The 19,979-nt window shown below is 40.1% G+C and overlaps 1 protein-coding gene and 1 long non-coding RNA gene across 10 annotated transcripts in view; one reads left to right on the plus strand and one right to left on the minus strand.

Moving 5' to 3' along the window:
* The window catches only part of SGCD (sarcoglycan delta), a 1,096,788-nt gene that overhangs the window by 21,681 nt on the left and 1,055,128 nt on the right, over positions 1-19,979 (minus strand). The gene's annotated exons all lie outside the window — the stretch shown is intronic.
* Positions 2,953-18,950, plus strand: LOC112587038. Its single transcript, XR_003111649.2, has 4 exons — positions 2,953-3,224; positions 6,357-6,520; positions 8,707-8,779; positions 18,827-18,950. It is a non-coding gene; the product is annotated as an uncharacterized LOC112587038 (long non-coding RNA).

Genomic DNA, 19,979 nt, shown 5'->3' on the forward strand with positions numbered 1-19,979 from the left:
GTCAGCTGTTCACATCAGGTGGCCAAAGTATTGGAGTTTCAGCTTCAACATCAGTCCTTCCAATGAATATTCAGGACTGATTTCCTTTAGGATGGACTGGTTGGATCTCCTTGCAGTCCAAGGGAGTCTCTAGAGTCTTTTCCAACACCACGGTTCAAAAGCATCAACTCTTTGGCCCTTTCTTTATAGTCCAACTCTCACATCCATATGTGACTACTGGAAAAACCATAGCCTTGACTAGACGGACCTTTGTTGGCAAAGTAATGTCTCTGCTTTTTAATATGCTGTTTAGGTTGGTCATAACTTTCCTTCCAAGGAGCAAGCATCTTTTAATAATCATGGCTGCAGTCACCATCTGCAGTGATTTTGGAGCCCAAGAAAATAATGTCAGTCATTGTTGCCACTGTTTCTCCATCTATTTGCCATGAAGTGATGGGACCAGAAGCCATGATCTTAGTTTTCTGAATGTTGAGATTTAAGCCAACTTTTTCACTCTCCTCCTCTTTCACTTTCATCAAGAGTGATGTTTTAGTTTTTCTTCACTTTCTGCTTTAAGGGCGGTGTCATCTGCATATCTGAGGTTATTGATATTTCTCCCAGCAATCTTGATTCCAGCTTGTGCTTCATCCAGCCCAGCATTTCTCATGATGTACTCTGCATATAGTTAAATAAGCAGGGTGACAATATTCAGCCTTGACGTACTCCTTTTCCTATTTGGAACTAGTCTGTTGTTCCACGTCCAGTTCTAGCTGTTGCTTCCTGACCTGCATACAGATTTCTCAAGAGGCAGATCAGGTGGTCTAGTATTCCCATCTCTTTCAGAATTTTCCACAGTTTATTGTGATCCACACAGTTAAAGGCCTTTGCATAGTCAATAAAGCAGAAGTAGATGTTTTTCTGAAACTCTTGCTTTTTTGATGATCCAGCAGATGTTGGCAATTTGATCTCTGGTTCCTCTGCCTTTTCTAAAACCAGCTTGAACATCAGGAAGTTCATGGTTCATGTATTGTTGAAGCCTGGCTTGGAGAAGTTTGAAAATTACTTTACTAGTCTGTGAGATGAGTGCAATTGTGCAGTAGTTTGATCATTCTTTAGCATTGCCTTTCTTTGAGATTGAATGAAAACTGACCTTTCCAATCCTGTGGCCACTGCTGAGTTTTGTGTGAATATATGATATCTGTTTTTCTCTGACTTACTTTACTCAGTATAATAGGCTCTAGGTTTATCCACCTTACTATCACTGAGTCAAATTCATTCCTTTTTATGGCCGAGTAATATTCCATTGTATAGATGTACCACAACTTCTTTATCCATTCATCTGTTGATGGACATCTAGGTTACTTTCATGGTCTGGCTATTGTAAATAGTGTTTCAATGAACATTGGGGTACATGTGTCTTTTGTGGACACAGTTGAAGGAGAGGGTAGAATGAATTTGGAAAGCAGCATTAGCTTATATATATTAGCATGTGTAAAATAGACAACGAGTGGATAGCACAGGGATCCCAGCCTGGTGTTCTGTGATGATATCGAGGGGTAGGACGGAGGCTGAAGGAGGAAGGTACATTTAGTTATGACTGATTTGTGATGTTGTATAGCAGAAACCAACACAACATTGTAAAGCAATTTTCCTCCAATTTAGAAAAGTGTAAGTGGGGGATTACACCATTTTCTGTTAAAGTCTCAAAGGGAAACTAAGTAAAAGTTCATCCATTTCTTAAAAAAAAAAAAAAAAAAAAGTTATGGTCCAGGCCACATGCCTAGAGAGTTGTAGATCAAACCCAAGCACCCTGATTCCTAGTTAGTCCATGGTGCTAGTCATTGAAAATTAGTTCCATGTACTGGGTGGAAGTCTCACCCAGTAACTTGTGATGTAATATGGAGTCTCCATGGTGGTACCCCACATTTATAAAACAGGCACCCTAGTTATTCTGAGGTTTTCTTCAACAAGACCTTTCTGTGGACTTGAGACCTTCCTGTGCCCCTGGACAGCTGGTGGATCCACTTGTCTCCGCTCTCTACTATGCTTCTTGGTATGTCTGTTTCCTTCTCACCCTTCAGTCAGTGATGTTCCTGCAGGCCACTGAAGACAATTTGTAATTACTTGTCTGTTTCCCTGTTTTAGTCTCTTTCTTACTCTAGACTAAACTCTACAAAGGTAGTAATTACACTATATTTATGCCCAGCATCAAGAATGTTACCTGGCATTCAATAATTATTTGTTGAATCAATGTACCTCTTAGATTCTGTTACCTAGCATTGAATACAGTGCTGTGAGTATGTTCTGAGTAAGATCCAGGACAAAAAAAAAAAAAAAAAAAAAAAAAAAACACTCTCCCCTTACCATCTTGGTATGATTCTGGACAATTTATTATTGCAGTCTAGTAACATTAAATTGGACGTCACATGAGTGTTCATACTGAGTTTAGACCCAAACCAAATTTTATATCTATCTCTCCCTTAGTTTGTGGCCCATTTTGCTAGTAACTACCCATTCTGACTTGTTGTAGTTGGGTTGTAGTTGGTTTCATGTAATATGTTCCTTTTAGTTTGTCCATGAAGGCCATAGATCGCCCTCTTAAATATTTCAATCTTTCTTGGATAGGAATAGAGGATAATGTTTAAAGCTTGAGCTTTAGAATCACGATTTTGAGTCCAAGCACCTCCATCTGATGGGTGTTTGACTTAAAACAAAAAAAGGCTTACCTACTTTTCCAAAGTTTTTTTGAATTTGTTACAATACTGCTTCTGTTTATGTTTTGTTTTTGTTTTTTTGGCCCTGAAGCATGTGGGATCTTAGCTCCTCAACCAGAGGTCAAACCAGAGACCCCTGCACAGCAAAGTTTTCACTGGACTGCCAGGGAAGTCCCTAACTAAGCTTTTTTGAGGCTTAGCAGTTTCTCATATTCTGTATGGATAAGAGTATCTCCCTCCCAAGACTGTTAGGAAGCTGAAATGTGGAAATATAGATGATGAAGTTTTCATCAAGTGCATAGGATGTAGTGATAGGTGATAGTTTATATTACTGTATTTATCCAGATATAAATGAAATATCTATTCATTTCTACTCCTCAATTGGTTAGAACAGATGATTCCTTTTCTGTTTTTCCCTCTCCTAAACCCCTCTGGGTTTCTTAACATTTCATTATCCATAGGAGACATCCTGGTTTACATAGTGGCCCCATGCAGACTTTGAAAAAAGCTTGGATGTCAAAAATTTCAAAGGTAAGTGACTTAGAAGTCCATTGTTCTTCCATACTCTATTTTTACTGTTTTAAGATTTACTAAAATGTCAATGACTTTGAGAGGGGAAAACTCTTGACAGGTTTTGGGTAGAATTTGTCAGTTACTTCTGCCAGAGGTAAAAACTGATCACAAATATTGTGCATTAGGAGTCTAACATGGGCTTCTGAATGGTGATTAGATGGTTGGATTTTGCAGGAAATCCTGTTTCTCACAACCTGAGGTTTCCAAGTTGACTGCATATAAAACTACAGACATCATAATTGCTCTTTCCAGAGAAACTCTCTAGTTCTGCACCCTACCATCTCCAAAGTATTATATTCCTCGCATTTGGAGATTCTTTCTCAAGTGAGATAAAAACCAAATAATTGATTTGCATATCAAAGAAATTATGAACATTTCCACACTATTAATGAGAGTAATAACTTTCAAGTCTTTTCAATAAGACCTAATGTTCTCAGAATGTTTAATGACCCATGCAGCTAACCTGACTCCATGTGTAACAAAGAGCTAGGCTGTCAGTTATTTTAATTAAGAATGAAAATTAAGAAATATTATTTAGATTTCTCTTTTAAATGAAATCACTAGCTTTGATCAGAATTGGAAGTCAGTTCAGCCCCTCGGCACTAACTTGCTACATGGCCATGGGGACCTGGTCTCCTGCACACAATGAGGCGACTGGGGCAGCAAATGGAAGGCTGCCTTGCTCAGCCCTAAAATATACCTCATTACAGATTTTGGAAGATGAATAGCAAATGAGTGTGTTGCCTGACATGATTATCATGAAAGAGCCCTCCTACCCTGAGTGAGGTTGTCACGATATCTTCATCCTCAGTGCTAACAATCAGTAGACATCTTAAGGAATTCTCTTTATCTGTTTGTTTACATGTTGTACAGGAAAACTCTGGGCTTCCCAGGTGGCTGAAGTGGTAAAGAATCTGTGTGCAAGTGTAGGAGATGCAGGTTTGATCCCTGGGTTGGGAAGATCCCCTAGGGGAGGAAGTGGCAACCCACTCCAGTATTCTTGCCAGGATAATTACAGTCCATGGGGTCACAAAGAGTCAGACATGAGTGAAGAAACTGTGCACGTATCCACGGGAACCTCTATCTGTGGGGAACTACAGGTGAGCTACATAGTTCCTAGAAGACTAAAAAGTGAAAATTAATGTTTCATATGTGAATAACTATGCTTAATTCAAGTTTAATTTTGTAAAAGCTATTTTATATAAAAGTATAGCTAAAAAATATTGCATACGTACCACGTGTTCTAGGGACTGTGCTCAGTAAAACAATTCTAGAAGGAAGTCATTACACCATAATTGTTAATGATCCTAGTTTGAAAGTGAGTTTGGGGGGGATGATAAGCCTAAGGTTACATCACTAGGAGGAAGCAGCAGAGATGTTTCAACCGCAGCTCTTGCACCAGAAAGCATACTTCTAAACCCTACTCTAAAACTGCCTTTATTGACTGGGAATGAACATTACAGTAACAGGATGAAGTGTTAGGGCTTGGGGGTAAAAGTAAATTATAATAAAAACTTACAGAGCACTTTATTTGTGTTGAAAGGCATTTTAGATAATGTGTGTGTGTTTAGTTGCTCAGTTGTGTCCAACTCTTTGCGACCCTTTGGACTGTAGCCTGCCAGGCTCCTCTTGTCTATGGGATTTTCTAAACATGTACATTACCATGTGTAAAATAGATAGCTAATAGAAATTTGCTGTATGACTCAGGGAAATCAAACTGGGGCCCTGTAACAACCTAGAGGGGAGGGAGGTGGGAGGGGACATATATATACCTATAGCTGATTCATGTTGAGGTTTGGCAGAAAACAATATTGCACAGCAATTATCCTTTAATTAAAAATAGATAAATTTAATTAAAAAACACTGGAGTGATTACCATTTTCCTCCTCCAGAGGATCTTCTGAACTGAGGGATCTGACCCACATCTCCTGCATTGCAGGTGGAGTCTTGACCTGCTGAGCCATTGCGGAAACACTTTAGATAACATAAATTTAAAGTGAATGGTTTTCTATATGGTTTTAATTGAAATTTTCTATTTTGGGTCCAGCCATAAAATAAATAAGCTAGTTAATATCTAGTTTACATACTTTGGAATTTTTCACAGCCCATTTTAGGGATCCCCTTTTATTCAAAATAATACCTTCAGTTCAGTCGCTCAGTCATGTCCGACTCTTTGTGACCCCATGAATTGCAGCATGCCAGGCCTCCTTGTCCATCACCAACTCCCAGAGTTTACGCAAACTCAAGTCCATTGAGTAGGTGATGCCATCCAGCCATCTCATCCTCTGTCGTCCCCTTCTCCTCCTGGCCCCAATCCCTCCTAGAAATAGTTTTGAAAGCAAAATGGAGAGGGGCCAGTGGTTCTTTCTTGGGCTCAGAGTAGTTAGCTTGGGGATTATGTGGGAACCAGTGGCTGAACAAACCAGAGGGCATGTTTTAATAATGATGACTACTATGTACTGGGGCTTTCCTGGTGGCTCAAATGGTGAAGAATCTGCCTGCAATGTAAGAGACCTGGGCTCGATCCCTGGGTTGGGAAGATCCCCTGGAGAAGGGAATGGCAACCCACTCCAGTATTCTTGCCTGGAAAATCCAATGGACAGAGGAGCCTGGTGGGCTACAGTCCATGGGGTTGCAAAGATGGGCACAACTGAGTGACTAACACTTTCACTGTATACTGAACACCTATTATGCTTTTGGATTTTCACATGGTCTAAGGAATCCTTAGGACTTCCTAAGCAGTATGTGGTAGAATTCCTGTTAAACAAATGAGGTTCAGTAAAGTGGAATGATTCATGCAAGGCTACCCAGGTATTGACTCTCAGAGGTGGGACTCAGGTAACCAGGACCATCTGGCTTCAAGATAGCCTTCTCAAAGCCTTCCACTGAATTATCATCATACAGGGTTCATACTTTTCTGTGGGGCACAGGACCCATTAAAAGTCCAATGTTTCTTTGACATTTCTTGCATATATCTTTGAAAGGAATATTGATTTAGTGCATTATGGAGTATAAAATGTCCCTATTTAATGGAAAAATAGTGACTTAATGTATAATTAAATTATTTGATTTCTACCTTAAAATTTTTAGGCAAAACATTCTCCAGGAAGATTATGGTGTTCTGGATCCTAATTTGAGAAGCACAGCACTGAAATGAAGCAGAGTAAGGAGACTCAGAACTTGGGGCCTGACATTCCACACAGTGACTGTACGATCTTGGATAAGAGCTCACCTTCCCCAACTATAAAATAAAGGTAATGAGGATTCTAACAGTCACTTTATAGAGCTATGATTATATAGCACAGGTCTGAACTATTCTATCATGATACAGTTGTGATAGGCAGAGAAAAACTCTTGAACGTGGCTTGATTATCAGAGATGTAGAAAGAAAATTATTTAATTCACTTCTCTTCTGCCATTGTTTTGCTATTTCAGTTGGTCCTCTGTTAAAAGCATGATTTTATCTCAATCTGCAGATGGCTTTGGGGATTATTTTGCTCTCAACAAACTGAGATGAGGAAGTAAGTGGGATTGTATTACTCTGTATAAGTAGCTCACAGAGTCGTAAAACTCTCAAAATAATTATTGATCTGTTTTTACCTCAAAGACTTTAGTTGGGAGTGAGAAGGTCTTTTTAGTCATAGCTAGTGTTGAGAAGGGTGCAGTTTTCTCTGTTCTTCATGTGCTTGTTTATTTTCATCACATAAAAAAATGAAAATGGGGGAAAAATGCTGGTAAAAAACTACTTTTGCTTTTACAATGCAATTTAAATAAAAGCACACCCTGGAACTGAGGATGTCTCCTCAAAGGCTCAGGATAGCAAGACCCTGAGAGAGAGTGTAATCATACTAAGCGTACTAAGTATACCATTCATTGTGGAGAAGAAATGGTAACCCACTCCAGTATTCTTGCCTGGAGAATCCCATGGACAGAGAAGCCTGGCAGGCTGCAGCCCATGGGATCGCAAGCGTTGGACATGACTTAGCGACTAAACCACCACAGCATTCATTGAGTGTCTCTTGTATAACAAGAATTTGTTTAAAGCCTTTGTGTATATCAACTTGTTTAATGCTTTCTAAAATCCTAAGACATATGTCTATCATAATGTCCATTCAGCCAAAGTCTGAGACTTTGTAGCCCAGTCTCTTAGGACTGTGCTCCAAACCACCATTAGAAACATTTCTGTTCATATGTGTGGAGGATTGTCTTTTGAGTGATATAGAATAAACCAGGGCTTTGTCATAAGGAAAATTATGAGAACAGAGAGGTATGTGACCATAATGAGAAGGTCTAGACCCCAGAGGAAAGCCAATAGCATAATAAGAGGCTATCCTTCCTTCAGAGTCACAACAAAGTAAAAACTTCTTAGAAAAATCCAAGAATGATATGTAGTATATACCATATTCTGATGCAAAATCTTTCTACAGTGCAGATATCTCTGATAACAATAGTGTTTATCGAGATTATTTATTACAAGGCATTAAAATAAATCTTTTTTTTCAATTACTTTCTAATGAAATGTACCAATTACCTTTTGAATGGTGACATATGGCTGCAATCTATTCCAATGGGGATAAATCTTGCTTATATAAGGTTTCAAGGGCTCCCTCCTGAACTACATTAATTACCGATGTAAACAAAGATAGAGGATTATTATTGTATTTTTCGATAAATCCTGAACTTCATTACAATATAGTCCCCCAGGTTAGACAACATTAATCATCAGGTAATTTCCAACAGTTATGGTGCAAATCTACAATAAAAGGGATGTTTCTGCAACCCAGATGATTTTAGAGCATGTTTATTAATGTCATTGAATCCTGGGGTAATTGGATAAGGTCACATAGCTGTTGTACACAGTGAAGCTGAAAAATAATGCTCTTAGGTAACTAGTGGCCCACCTGTTGGCTAACAAGTGAATAACTACTATTTCAAAGAGCCTTGTCTGGAGGCTGTTGGTATAAAGTAGGAGGCTTTTACTAACGCTAAGCCTTTGAAGCGGTCCACCTCTTACAAAAAGTTTGTCCTTATACATGACTATGAGAAGCCCCAGTATCTGAGCAAAGAAAAATCTATCCACCTTGGTCAACTGCTTCCTTCTCATTCTATGGTATCAGGTCACCATGGGTTTTAGAAAAGACTTTGGTATTTGTTAGTAAGTCATTTTTCCTTCTTTCTGATGATCTTTTGGTCTTTAAAAAGTTCTCCAAACTTTGGTTTAGCCTCTGCCACCTGACGATAATATTAGTACAGACCTTACAGGCTTTGGGGAGGATTAAATGAGATACTGATGGTAAAACACGAGAACAGTCCCTGGAACATTTTGTGTTCAAAGACATTAGCTATTTGTCAATGCAGTCAAGTAACTTCATAACATAAAGCAAAAATTTTTACCTGTTTTGATCTCCTCAAACTACCTTCTGTATTTTTACTTTGAAAGGAAACTTCTATAAAAGACAGAAGGTGATTCATCAAGCAAATTACATTGATTACCTTCCCTGTTGGCCACTGAGGTAGGTAATTTATACATATAATCTTACTTAGTCTGTGGCTTAAAATATATAATATTGTTATTATTTATGGAATGAGATAGAGGAAGAAAAATGATTTATTTACCTTATAGAAAATACAGGTAAGCAACAGAGATGGGATTCAAACTTAAATCTAACTTCAAGGTTTTTATTCTTTGCAGTATGCTTAAGTATATACTAGCATATATGTACCTGGAAATACCAATATTCTGACATTATCATGTCATCTGAATTTTTACCAACATTTTGGATCACTCTCTGTCTTTGAGAATTGACCAGAGGATAGTATCGGTCTGTCTGCATTCTATCACATCTGCTGTTAATCAAATATTAATTGATTAAATATAGAGCACTGTCCTAAAGAAATTTACTAGTTTATGTACTAGGCATGTGCTAAGTGTTGAGACTATATAATTAAGTACTATTTAAGAGATTCTTTTTGGGAAAATTGAGGCACAGAAAGGTTAAACAACTTGCCAATGTTCACATAACTCAGGTAGCAGCAAAACTTGAATCTGAACCCTAGCACTCTGGTTCTAAAATTGGCGCTTATTACACCAACTCACCTGGAGAAGACAAACCTGTAAACTTACAGCTGAGATGTGGTAGCAAGAACACTGATTGTAAGAGAAGTCAGACAAGGTAGAGGATATGATCTGGGAGTGGGGAGATTGGGAAAACCGCCCAAGGAGAAAGTAATAGAACATGGGGATTTCTTCAGCAGAGCAAACCTAAGAGTGTGTTATGCATGAAGAATAGGGTGAGGTGGGGATGGATAGTGGTGAAATAGGGGCTGAAGAGGTGAGAAAAGGCCTTTAGGACCAAGAAAGGGGTGTGGAATCTGTCCTCTGAAGGGTCTTTAACTGGAGAGACTATCTGGCTTAAAATATTACAAGAAGTGGCAGGCAGGTTAAAAGGGCTGATCCAGAGGGAGAAAATGCCATCCAGATTGATGTCTTTATGTTGTCATTTACTAAGCATGACAACACAGGATGGAGGCAGGTGGAACTTAGGGGCTGGCTCGTGGCACTCTCAGGAAAGATGACTGTCTGAGTGGGCAGTTGTATCAGCGTCTGAGGTTCACCACCCTCATAGGTCTTTGAAAAAGAAATAAAAATGCAAATAGGTTTAAAATATTTCAGGGATTTTCAGAATTTTTAAGCATAGCCACCGTCAAGATGGATCACATAAAAATGAGACACAAGACAATATCAAACAGTGACACAAATACAATTGAGAGGTGTAAAATTCTTGGGGAGATGACCAGAATTTGAAAAGGAAATATGAAGATCCAGTAACAGGTTTTATTAGATGCCAGGAAAATGAGAGTTAGAAAATATGGTAGACAGGAACCATAAGATTAATAATTAACCAAGGAGAAATATGGATGTACAAATTAATACCCATCAAGATAATTAAGAGTTGATTGTAAAGCAGAGAGCTTTTGTTCCCTTCACAAATTGGATGAGCGTTAATTATACTCTGCTGCAGACATATTAGTCAATTGGTCAGGCCTGTTTCTATCCTTTCTCAGAGACTTTGCCCCTGCAGCCTCTGCAGTGGGCTGTTGTAGAAAGATGCCCTGTGCTGGCATGTTTGTACTAGGGTTGGCATGTGTTGCAAGATGTGTCAATATGGTTTTTTACCCTGAAGACTTGGAGTTGATTATGGGACTAGCCTGTCTCTGTTGACCACTCTGATTAGGACTGAGGTAGCCAGTTTGTTTCATCTACAACAGAAGCAGGGAATACTCATGTACAGAGAAAGGATAATTGCCTTACTTCCAGATGGCGTCCCCATTCCTCTTCATGGAGTCCACCTACCTTTCAATTTTATCTGATATTCCTGTGTCTTATAAACAATTGATTCTGTACCAAGACAACTTGTATTAGATACCCAAATGGTTCTAAGACCACCTCTTAATAAATCCAGAAGCTCAGAATAGGGTGTCTCTAGCCCAGCCTTCCAAGGATAAATTGCATGCTGCTCCTTGATCTAGCATGATCCTTCCTTGCCATAGCCAAAATCATTCTGAGTGTTGTCATTCTGGGTAATTCCTTAGAAATCCAGACTTATGTTACTTATCAATACTCCCATTATTGTTTCATCTCAGACATTCAAACTCAACATGTCCCCACTTTAACCATGGCCTTTCCTCTCCAGATCTGGCTTTGTCATGGTGTTTGCTAGTCCAGTGAGTGGCACTGCCACTCTTGATCACTACCTAGAATGCATTCTTGATACAGCAGAAGGCCTGTGGAGCAATGCATGAAAACCTTATTAAAAATGAGCATGCTGGCAGAAAAATCTTAGAGCAGTTATATTTTACCACGATATGCACAAAAAAATACATTCTCAGCAAGGCTCACTTGGAGATCTCAAGCTGGAGGATATTTAAGGAGAGGGATTTTGCAAATATCTCCAGATCCCTCCTGAAGGATGGGCTTGGGTTGATTTCTATGTGGTTCTGTCTATTCAGATGAGGTCTTTCAGATGAGGTCTATATGTTTTCAGGAAGTCACAAATAAGTACTTATCCTCCAAAAATAACCCTTTAAAATGCCAACACAGAGGACAGGATAAAGACGGCAGAGAAGCAGCATGGGGAGCTCACCTTCTCACATGAAAACAAAAAATACACCACCAAGAGGAGTGACTCACACAGAATATCTACTGAACAGGGCAGAAGACCGCAGACTTCTGAAAGGGCAATAAAACGTCCATGTAATGGAGTAGGACAAAGGGGAAAAAAAGGAATCAGTAGGGGAAGGTATAGGACCTGCACCTTGGGGAGAGAGCTGTGAAGAAGGAAATGTCCCCATACCTTGGGAAGATTCCTTGCCAGCAGGAAGATAAGCCTGGATGGAGGGGGAGCTTTGAAGCCAAGGAGGAGAGTGCAGCAACAAGTTTCAGGAGGAGGGCATAGCAGAGAGTAACCTGCACAGAAGGTGGGCACAGCTGCTCTGTACTCCCCAGCCTGAGATGCTCATCCACAGTGGAGGCACGAGTAGTGGGGCAGGCCCACCATAAAAGCTTCTTTCCCTGTTGGTACCCCCAGGCAACAGGACACTGGTTACAGGAGTTCCAGGGGACTGGCATGGGTAGGTGCCAAGCTTTGTCCCAGGAGTATACGGGCTCCAATCCTCCCTAGGCAACAAAAGCCCCAAGAGCATCTTTGAAGGCCAGAGGGACTTCAGTCAGAAGCTCCACAGTGCAGGAGGAAACCGAGACTCCAATCTTGGAGGTGCTCCTGGGGAGATGAGGTTGGCTATGGCTCACTGGTGGTGGGGAGAGGACAGTGGTGGTAGAGGCTACAAAGAATGATTAGCTTGAGCTCTCACAGAGGTCGCTATTTTGGTGATGGAAAAGGATGGAAAGTACAGAGATAAACCCACGCATTTATGGTCAAACTAACCTATGACAAAGGAAGCCAGAATACACAATGGCGAAAAGACAATCTCTTCAATAAGTGGTGCAGGAAAGCTGGACTACATGTAAAAGAATGAAATTAGAACACTCTAATACCATACACAAAAATAAACTCAAAATGGATCAAAGACATAAATACAAGGCCAGACACTATACATATAAAAACTGAGAGGAAAACATGGGCAGAACACTGACATAAATCACAGCAGTATCTTTTTGGATCCACCTCCTATAGTAATGGAAATAAACACAAATGGAACCCAATTAAACTTAAAATCTCTACACAGCAAAGGAAGCCATAAACAAAATGAAAAGACAACCCACAAAGTGGGAGAAAATATTTGCAAATAAAGCCACTGACAAGGGATTAATCTCCAAAATATATAAACAGCTCATGCAACTCTATATCAGAAAATCCAATCAAAAAATGGGCAGAACACCTAGAACAATGCCAAGCATACAGTAATTGTTCAATAAACATTTGTTAAATGAATATATTATGTCTACGTAGTCGGTGCTAGGGATACAGCAGTGAACAACAAAAACAAAAGTCCCTGTCATGACGGAGTGTCATCATTCTCATGGGGACAAGCAGTAATAAATAGGTCAAATATATTTAAAAGATATGAATTTTTAGTGAATCCCTTACACGTTCTGTTATAATATGGCAGCATCCCACAGTTGTATGCTGTGACGATTCATCTCTCCACGCTAGTGGAAGATAGCTTTATCTTTGAATGTGAGATGACCTGCAAAGGCATCTTTGTGTTCCTTGTTATTTTTAAAATTGTAGCACTACTTGGACAGTTGTGCTTTATAAGCCACTATTAGGGCTTATATCAGTTGCCAAGAGACAAGATTTCTTGTTTAACTTCAAAAGTAGGATATTCCAGATGGTGAACTGATGGATGTCTAGCACAAACTAATTCTCCTTGTCACTATCATGGATCTTTGCTGAAGAGTGACATTAATGCAGTTTGACCTCCTCAGACATAGGGTCCCATCCTATTCTTGTCTCTGCTCCATTCTTTTGCACCAATAGTAGATGTTGTTACAAACTTCATATCATACATGGAATGATTTTTGCATGGCAGTGACAAGACCAAGTTTATAAAATTCTAAGACATCACTGTTGAGATGTCTACCGTTTGGTACATGTTGCACATATGTGTATAACTTGGTTAATATTTGTAAAAATCTTCTTTAAACACTTTTTCAAAAGATACCTTTATTAAGTTATAATTTACATAAAATAAAATTAACTAATTTTAACTGTTCAAAAAAAAATGGGCAGAAGATCTAAATAGACATTTCTCCAAAGAAGACGTACAGATGGGCAAAAAACACATAAAAAAAATACTCAACATCACTACTTATTAGTGAAATGCAAATCAAACCACACTGGTCAGAATGTCTGTCATTAAAATGTCTACAAACAATAAATGTTGGAGAGGCTGTGGAGAAAAGAGACCCCTCCCACACTGTTGGTGGGAATGTAAATTGATGCAGCCACTATGGAGAACAGTCCATATATAACTAAAAATAGAGCTATCATATGAGCCAGCAGTCCCACTCCTGGGCATGTATCTAGAGTAAATCATACCTAGAAAAGATACCTGCACCCCAGTGTTCCCTGCAGCACTGTTTACAACTGCCAACATATGGAAGCAACCTAAATGTCCATCGAGAGATGAATGGATAAAGAAACTGTGGTACATAGGTACAATGGAATATTAGCCATAAAAACAAAATATTGCCATTTGCAGCAACATACATGGACCTAGAGATTGCCATATTCAAACGGAGAAAGACAAATATCATATAATATCACTTATATATGGAATTAATTAAAAATGATACACATGAACTTATTTATAAAACAGAAACAGATTGACAGATATCAAAAACTCATGGTTGCCAAAGGGGAAATGTGGGGCAGGGGCTAAATCAGGAGCTTGGGATGAGCATACACACAGCACTATACACACGATAGATAAACAAGGACTTACTATATGGCACAGGGAATGCTACTCAATATTCTATGATGATTTATATGAAAAAAGAATCTGAAAAAGACCAAATATATGTATATGTATAATTGAATCACTTTGCTAACAACATTGTAAACCAACTATGCTCCAATACAATTATTTTAAAAATGAAGTAAGATTAACTTATATATTTGAAAAGAAAACACACTTGCTCTCCCTTGCCTCTTAAATTCAAATCACCGTGATGCCCATCGGTTTTCTCTTCAAGATCTCTTAAATCTGTCGCTTTGTTTCTATACCCATTGCTATCATTCTGGTCCAAGTAACAAAAATCTTTTCTGTGAATCACTGTAATAATTTCCTGTCTTCACCATGGTCTCCTCCAATCCATTCTCTACATTAAATCCATTCTCTCCTTAATAGAAACTAGATCCTACTAAACACACATATCTAGCTTAAAACATTTCAGTGGGTCCTCACTGCTCGTAGCCAGAGATGGAAATTCTTTACATGACTCACAAATCCCTATATTATCTGGATTCTCCCAACCCCTCAAGTTTCATCTCTGACCTCAATCCTCCTTACTCCCTTCCTACATGTTTGTAACTATTAGAGTTTTACATTTATTTGTGAAGTTCTTTCCCCCTCCCTAGAATATTAAGTGGAAAAGCGATTTTTTTTTTCTGATTGTGTTGTTCAGTTTTGTATCCCTTTGGTAGAATGGTGCTAGCAGGTTGCAGGTCCACAGGAAATATTTGTTGAATTTATAAGTGAAGGAATGCTCACCACTGCTATCCTAACACCTAGCTCAATCACTGGAATGTGCAGACACTGAATAAAAACGTAGAGGAGCAGGACTGAGATTACACTTCAGTGGGATGCACGTGAATAGCTCTTTCCCTAATCTTGCCTCTCAACTTCAAATAATCATGCCCCTCCCCTTTCTTTCCTTGTAGTATTCATGCTAGATACATCATTCAAAAATACAATTTCATCCAGCTTTAACCTTTTCATTGGATTTTATATAGGCATTAAAGGAGCTCTTAATCCTCCCTTAGCAAAAGGCTATTTGGAACTCTACTTGAAGCAGGTATATTCTCTTTCATGTTTAATTTACTAGCAGGTAAAGACTGCAAAAAGCTTTCATTCTCAGTGTAGATTGATTTGTGATTTAGATGCTGTCTGAACACTTAGAGGAGACAAGATGGAGGAAAGAAGATGGCTAGTTCCCTACACAAAGGGGACTGGATGGGTTTGTTCTGTGTAGCCCCAGAGCTAAGTCAGAGAATCAGGGGTTAGAAGTAGAGAGATTTAGCTCATTGGAATGTAACACATTCCGTTAATGGAATGGGCTGCCTTAGGATATAGTGAGGCCAATGGCTAGGTGTCAGGGAAGTTATGAGAATGATGCCAGAACAGCATGAAATGCTGGGTAAGAGGACCTCCACACTTCCTTCTCTGAGGGTCTATATTTGGTATAAAATGCTGCATTTTAAGCTTAGAAAGAGGTAGTAAAACACAGGGTGATAAGAGGAGCTGAACAGCCACAGAAGGATTGTGGTGAATCTGAGTCTGTAGCCCAGAAAACAGGCTGAGACCAAAGCCCAGGGTAGGGGCTGTATAGATTTTATGACAACACTGTCATTGGGGATTTGATTGCTGTTGTGACAAGACAAAAATTATTAAAGTGTGAGTGTCCACAGCTTTCCCTCCTCTCCATGTCAGCCCCCAAATAAGGCCTTGCTTTCCATGTTCTTTTCCCAGCAGATTTACGTTTGCTGCTTTTTTTCCTTCTATAGTTTTCAGAAGGGAGAAACACTAGAGACAAATTTGGTCTACCTAACAAAATCCAGACAAAGAGGGGTGCAGATGAAAGTCACCTACCATGTGGGTTGCAGCACTGGCAGAGTGTTGTTTGGAAACAGGCATGGGATAACTGCCTTACGAGGTGGACTAAGAGGGGAAGATGCAGGTGACAATGTGAGATGCTAAAGACTGTGAGGTGGGTTCCGCATTATGTTCTTTGAGAGATGTGAGTAAACAGCAGAATTTATTTGCAGTTTCCTTTGTCTGTCAGATGCGATTCCACTCTAGAAATAAACTAGAGTACACTCAATTATAAGGATTACTCAGTCATTCAAACAATAATAGTCCATTGCTTCTGTGATCAATGGCTCTTGTTCTTCATAAGTCCAGTTTGGGTGGTCCTGGGATCCAATGGGAAAGTGAGAGTCTTTTTTTTTTTTCCTTTCTGCTAGTGACCTTGTTTCTATTTCACTAAGATAAGGACAGCAGCAGCAAAGTTCCATATGTTTCCATCACCCAATCAACCTGCATCTATACTATGCTTTCTCTCCTTCCACCAGGTCTAGTTCTCCATACGCCCAGGTTAAACCCTACAATTACATCCTTCTCTCCCCAGAGCTCTCTCTCCTCTCCTGTTCCATCCCCTTTCTCTCCTGCATCATCCTCATTTAACACAAACTTGTTGTATTATCTCTGTGGATCCCAAATACCCCTCCAGCTACTGCTTAACTTCTTTCCCTTTGATGTTACCACCTGAAATATTTGATTATTATCCAGCATGGGGACAAATCCAGTGGTTCAGTATCAGTCTCATTAGCCAGTTTTGGCAGTAATTGACACTGTCCATCACTCCTTTCATTTTGAAATGTACAAGGCTGAGGTTCAGGAACAGTTCTCTCTCAATTCTTCTCATATCTTACTGGTAGTTCCTCCTTATGTCCCTGACTTCAGTCAATACTCACCATCCAGCTGATTTTAATGCATTTCTTGGCCTAGATATACTCTCTACATGGATGACGCCCTCATTGGCATCTGTCTGGGCTCTGCCCTGAACTCTAGACTTGTATCTCTTGATGCTTACTCAGCTTTTCCACCTGGATATACACAGGCATAGTAAACTTAACACATTGCACCTAAATTCCTAATTTCTGCAGTCCCAGCCCCTATGCCTGTGATTCTATTGCAACTGTCTCTATCTCTGCTGTCTGTAACCTCATCTTTCCAGTTGCTTAGGCAAAAATCATTGGGGGTTATCACTGACTCCTCTCCCTTACAGTCATGCAGTATTATGTCAGAAAATTCCACTGTCTGTGCTTTCAATATACATTTGAAATCCGAGCACTTCTGAAAAACTCTAGTGCTACCACCTTGGTCCGAGCCACCATCTTATCGTCCCTGGATTTTGCAAGCACCTATTTAACTGGTCTTCTTGCTTTTCTCCTCACAGAAGCCAAGATTTTTAAAGCTGGCACATCTGAGCCAAAGCAATCCTTAGAAGGCAGGCTTTATGAACAAAAGGTACCTTTGGGTGAATTAGAAGATAAATCTCTCTTTAGAAGAATGTACTTTTGGGTCAGGTGTTGCAGGGGACCCTCTGCTGGATCCCCTCTGATTCTTGGAAGCCTTGATTTCACTGCTGGGCTCAAAACCCACAAGTGGACACAATGTCACCCAGCCTTCACAAACGTTCAGGCTTATAGCACTGGCCAGCTGCTGCCTCTGTAGCCTCCTTGCTGGACAGCGCTGTCTTTGGTCACTCTGTCTTAGCCACATCAGTTACCTTGCTGTTTGCTGAACACACCAAGCTTGCTTCCACTTCAGGGCCACTGTCCCCCTTGAAGACCTTGTGAGGATGGCCATGGCCAGTGGATGTTCTGAAAACTCGCCTTCATCTACAAGAACCATTTAAAATCCTGGGTGCTGGATATCTCCTCCTTATACTTCTAACACTACTAAAAGTTCTGATTTTAAAGATTAACACCATCTACCACTAACTGCATTTAGGTGCTGGGCCTTGCATTTAGGTGCTGTTCCCTCATAATTTACTAAGGGATGACAATGTACTAGGTTCACTAGGCAGCAGTGTGAGAATCTTGTCTTCATACAGGTTACAATCTGTGATAGTTAATTTTATGTATCAATTTGGTTTGGCCAGGGCACCCAGACATTTGCTTAAATATTACTCCTGATGTTGCTGTGAAGGTATTGTTTTCAAATGAGGACTATCAGTAGGCTCTGAGCAGAGGACATGACTCTTCACAATGTGGGTGGGCCTCATCCCATCATCACAGGCCTTAAGAGTAGAAAAAGACGAACCTCCCTGGAAGAGGAGAGAGTTCTGCCAACAGACTGCCTTTGCACTCAAACTGCCACTCTTCCCTGGGTATCCAGCCTGCCAGCCTACCCTGCAGAGTTTGAACTTGCCAAGCCTCCATGGTGTGAACCAGTTCCTAAAAATAAACCTCTTTCTTACTACCATGCACCTATCCTCTGGGTTCTAATTCTCTGGAGAAAGCTGACTTATACACAGTCTAAGGAGAAAGATCCATTCAAAAGTCATGACCATCAGTGAAAAATTAGGACGACAAATATGACTAAGGATAAATGCACAGGGTTAAAGAAATCCACATTAGGGAGATTTGCCCTCATTAGGGAAGGCATAGAAGGCTTTCCTAAAGGGGCAACTCTTGAGTTGTGATGTAAAGGATAAGGAGCTGTCAGGAGGTGAAGGAGGGGCAGGAAAGAACACTACAGGAAAGAATTTGTGAAAAGACTTGTGGTCTTTTTCCTTTTAATCCTTCTAGGACTTGGAGAGAGATACTGCTATCATCTCTGTTTTATGGATGAAAAAAAACACCCAGAGGTGAAATACCTTGTCCAAAGCCATAGGGGTTGATGTGGCAGAGCTGGAATTGAGGACTGACCTTGGACTCCAAGCTGCACTCTGAACCCCCAAGCCACAGTGCGCCATGCAGATTCGGGAGAATAAAGGAAACACACACATTACCTGACTTATCCCCTAATGCAGCCTTCCCCAACCTTTTTGGTACCAGCAATTAGTTTCGTGGAAGACAATTTTTCCAGACCTCGAGGTCAGGGGAGTAGTTTTGGGATGATTCAAGTGCATTACATTTACTGTGGACTTTATTTCTATTATTATTATATCAGCTTCAGTTCAGATCATCGGCCCCTTTCCTAACGGATGCAGCTTAAAAGGTTGTGATATTTTCAGTTCATTCACTTATTCCCCATGTCTGCTCCATACATAAACATTCTGGGCCTTGTGCTAAATATTGGGTGTTCAGAGATGAACATGAGACAGAATTTAGGAAAACAGACATCTCTGTTTCAACACAGCTTACATGGATGAGACATTTTCAAGAGAAACAGAGAAGGTGTGATGGAGTAATAAGTGCCTTTGAGCTACACTTTGAAAAATGCTGTTTCAATTGTCCCAAGATTTGTTTTAGTCAGATATGGTTAGCTACACTGAAATGGCTGTCATGAAGGAAGATGCTTGCTATATATTCACAGAATCCCTAGAAACAGGAGGCATGACATGCCACACAGGAAAGCATAAGAGTCAGTCAGGAGGCAGAGGGAGTGAGGGAAAGCCATGGGCAAGAGTCTTTACTTGGGTTTCTATGGGAAGAAATGGGCAAGACAGAGGAGGGTTGGCTAATCTGAATAATCTCGGCAGGTCCCTGGGGCATGGGAGCTGTCTCTAGGTCTCTGGAACCAGGCCCTGACATCAGGGAGTGGTCCAGAATAGAAAGCCTGACAAAGGAAGGGGTAGATGGCAAGTATGGACTCTAGACTGGTTGGTTTGCACAGGAAAGGTGTGTGCTTGCACGCAGGTGAGCTACATCCTGTCTCTAGGAATTAGCTACCCCTGAGAGGAGTGGTCCTAGCAAGGCCCAGTGATGCAATGCATCAAATACAAAAAATAAAGATGGG

Source organism: Bubalus bubalis, chromosome 9 (genome assembly GCF_019923935.1).
Source record: "Bubalus bubalis isolate 160015118507 breed Murrah chromosome 9, NDDB_SH_1, whole genome shotgun sequence".
NCBI classification, from domain to species: Eukaryota; Metazoa; Chordata; class Mammalia; order Artiodactyla; family Bovidae; genus Bubalus; species Bubalus bubalis.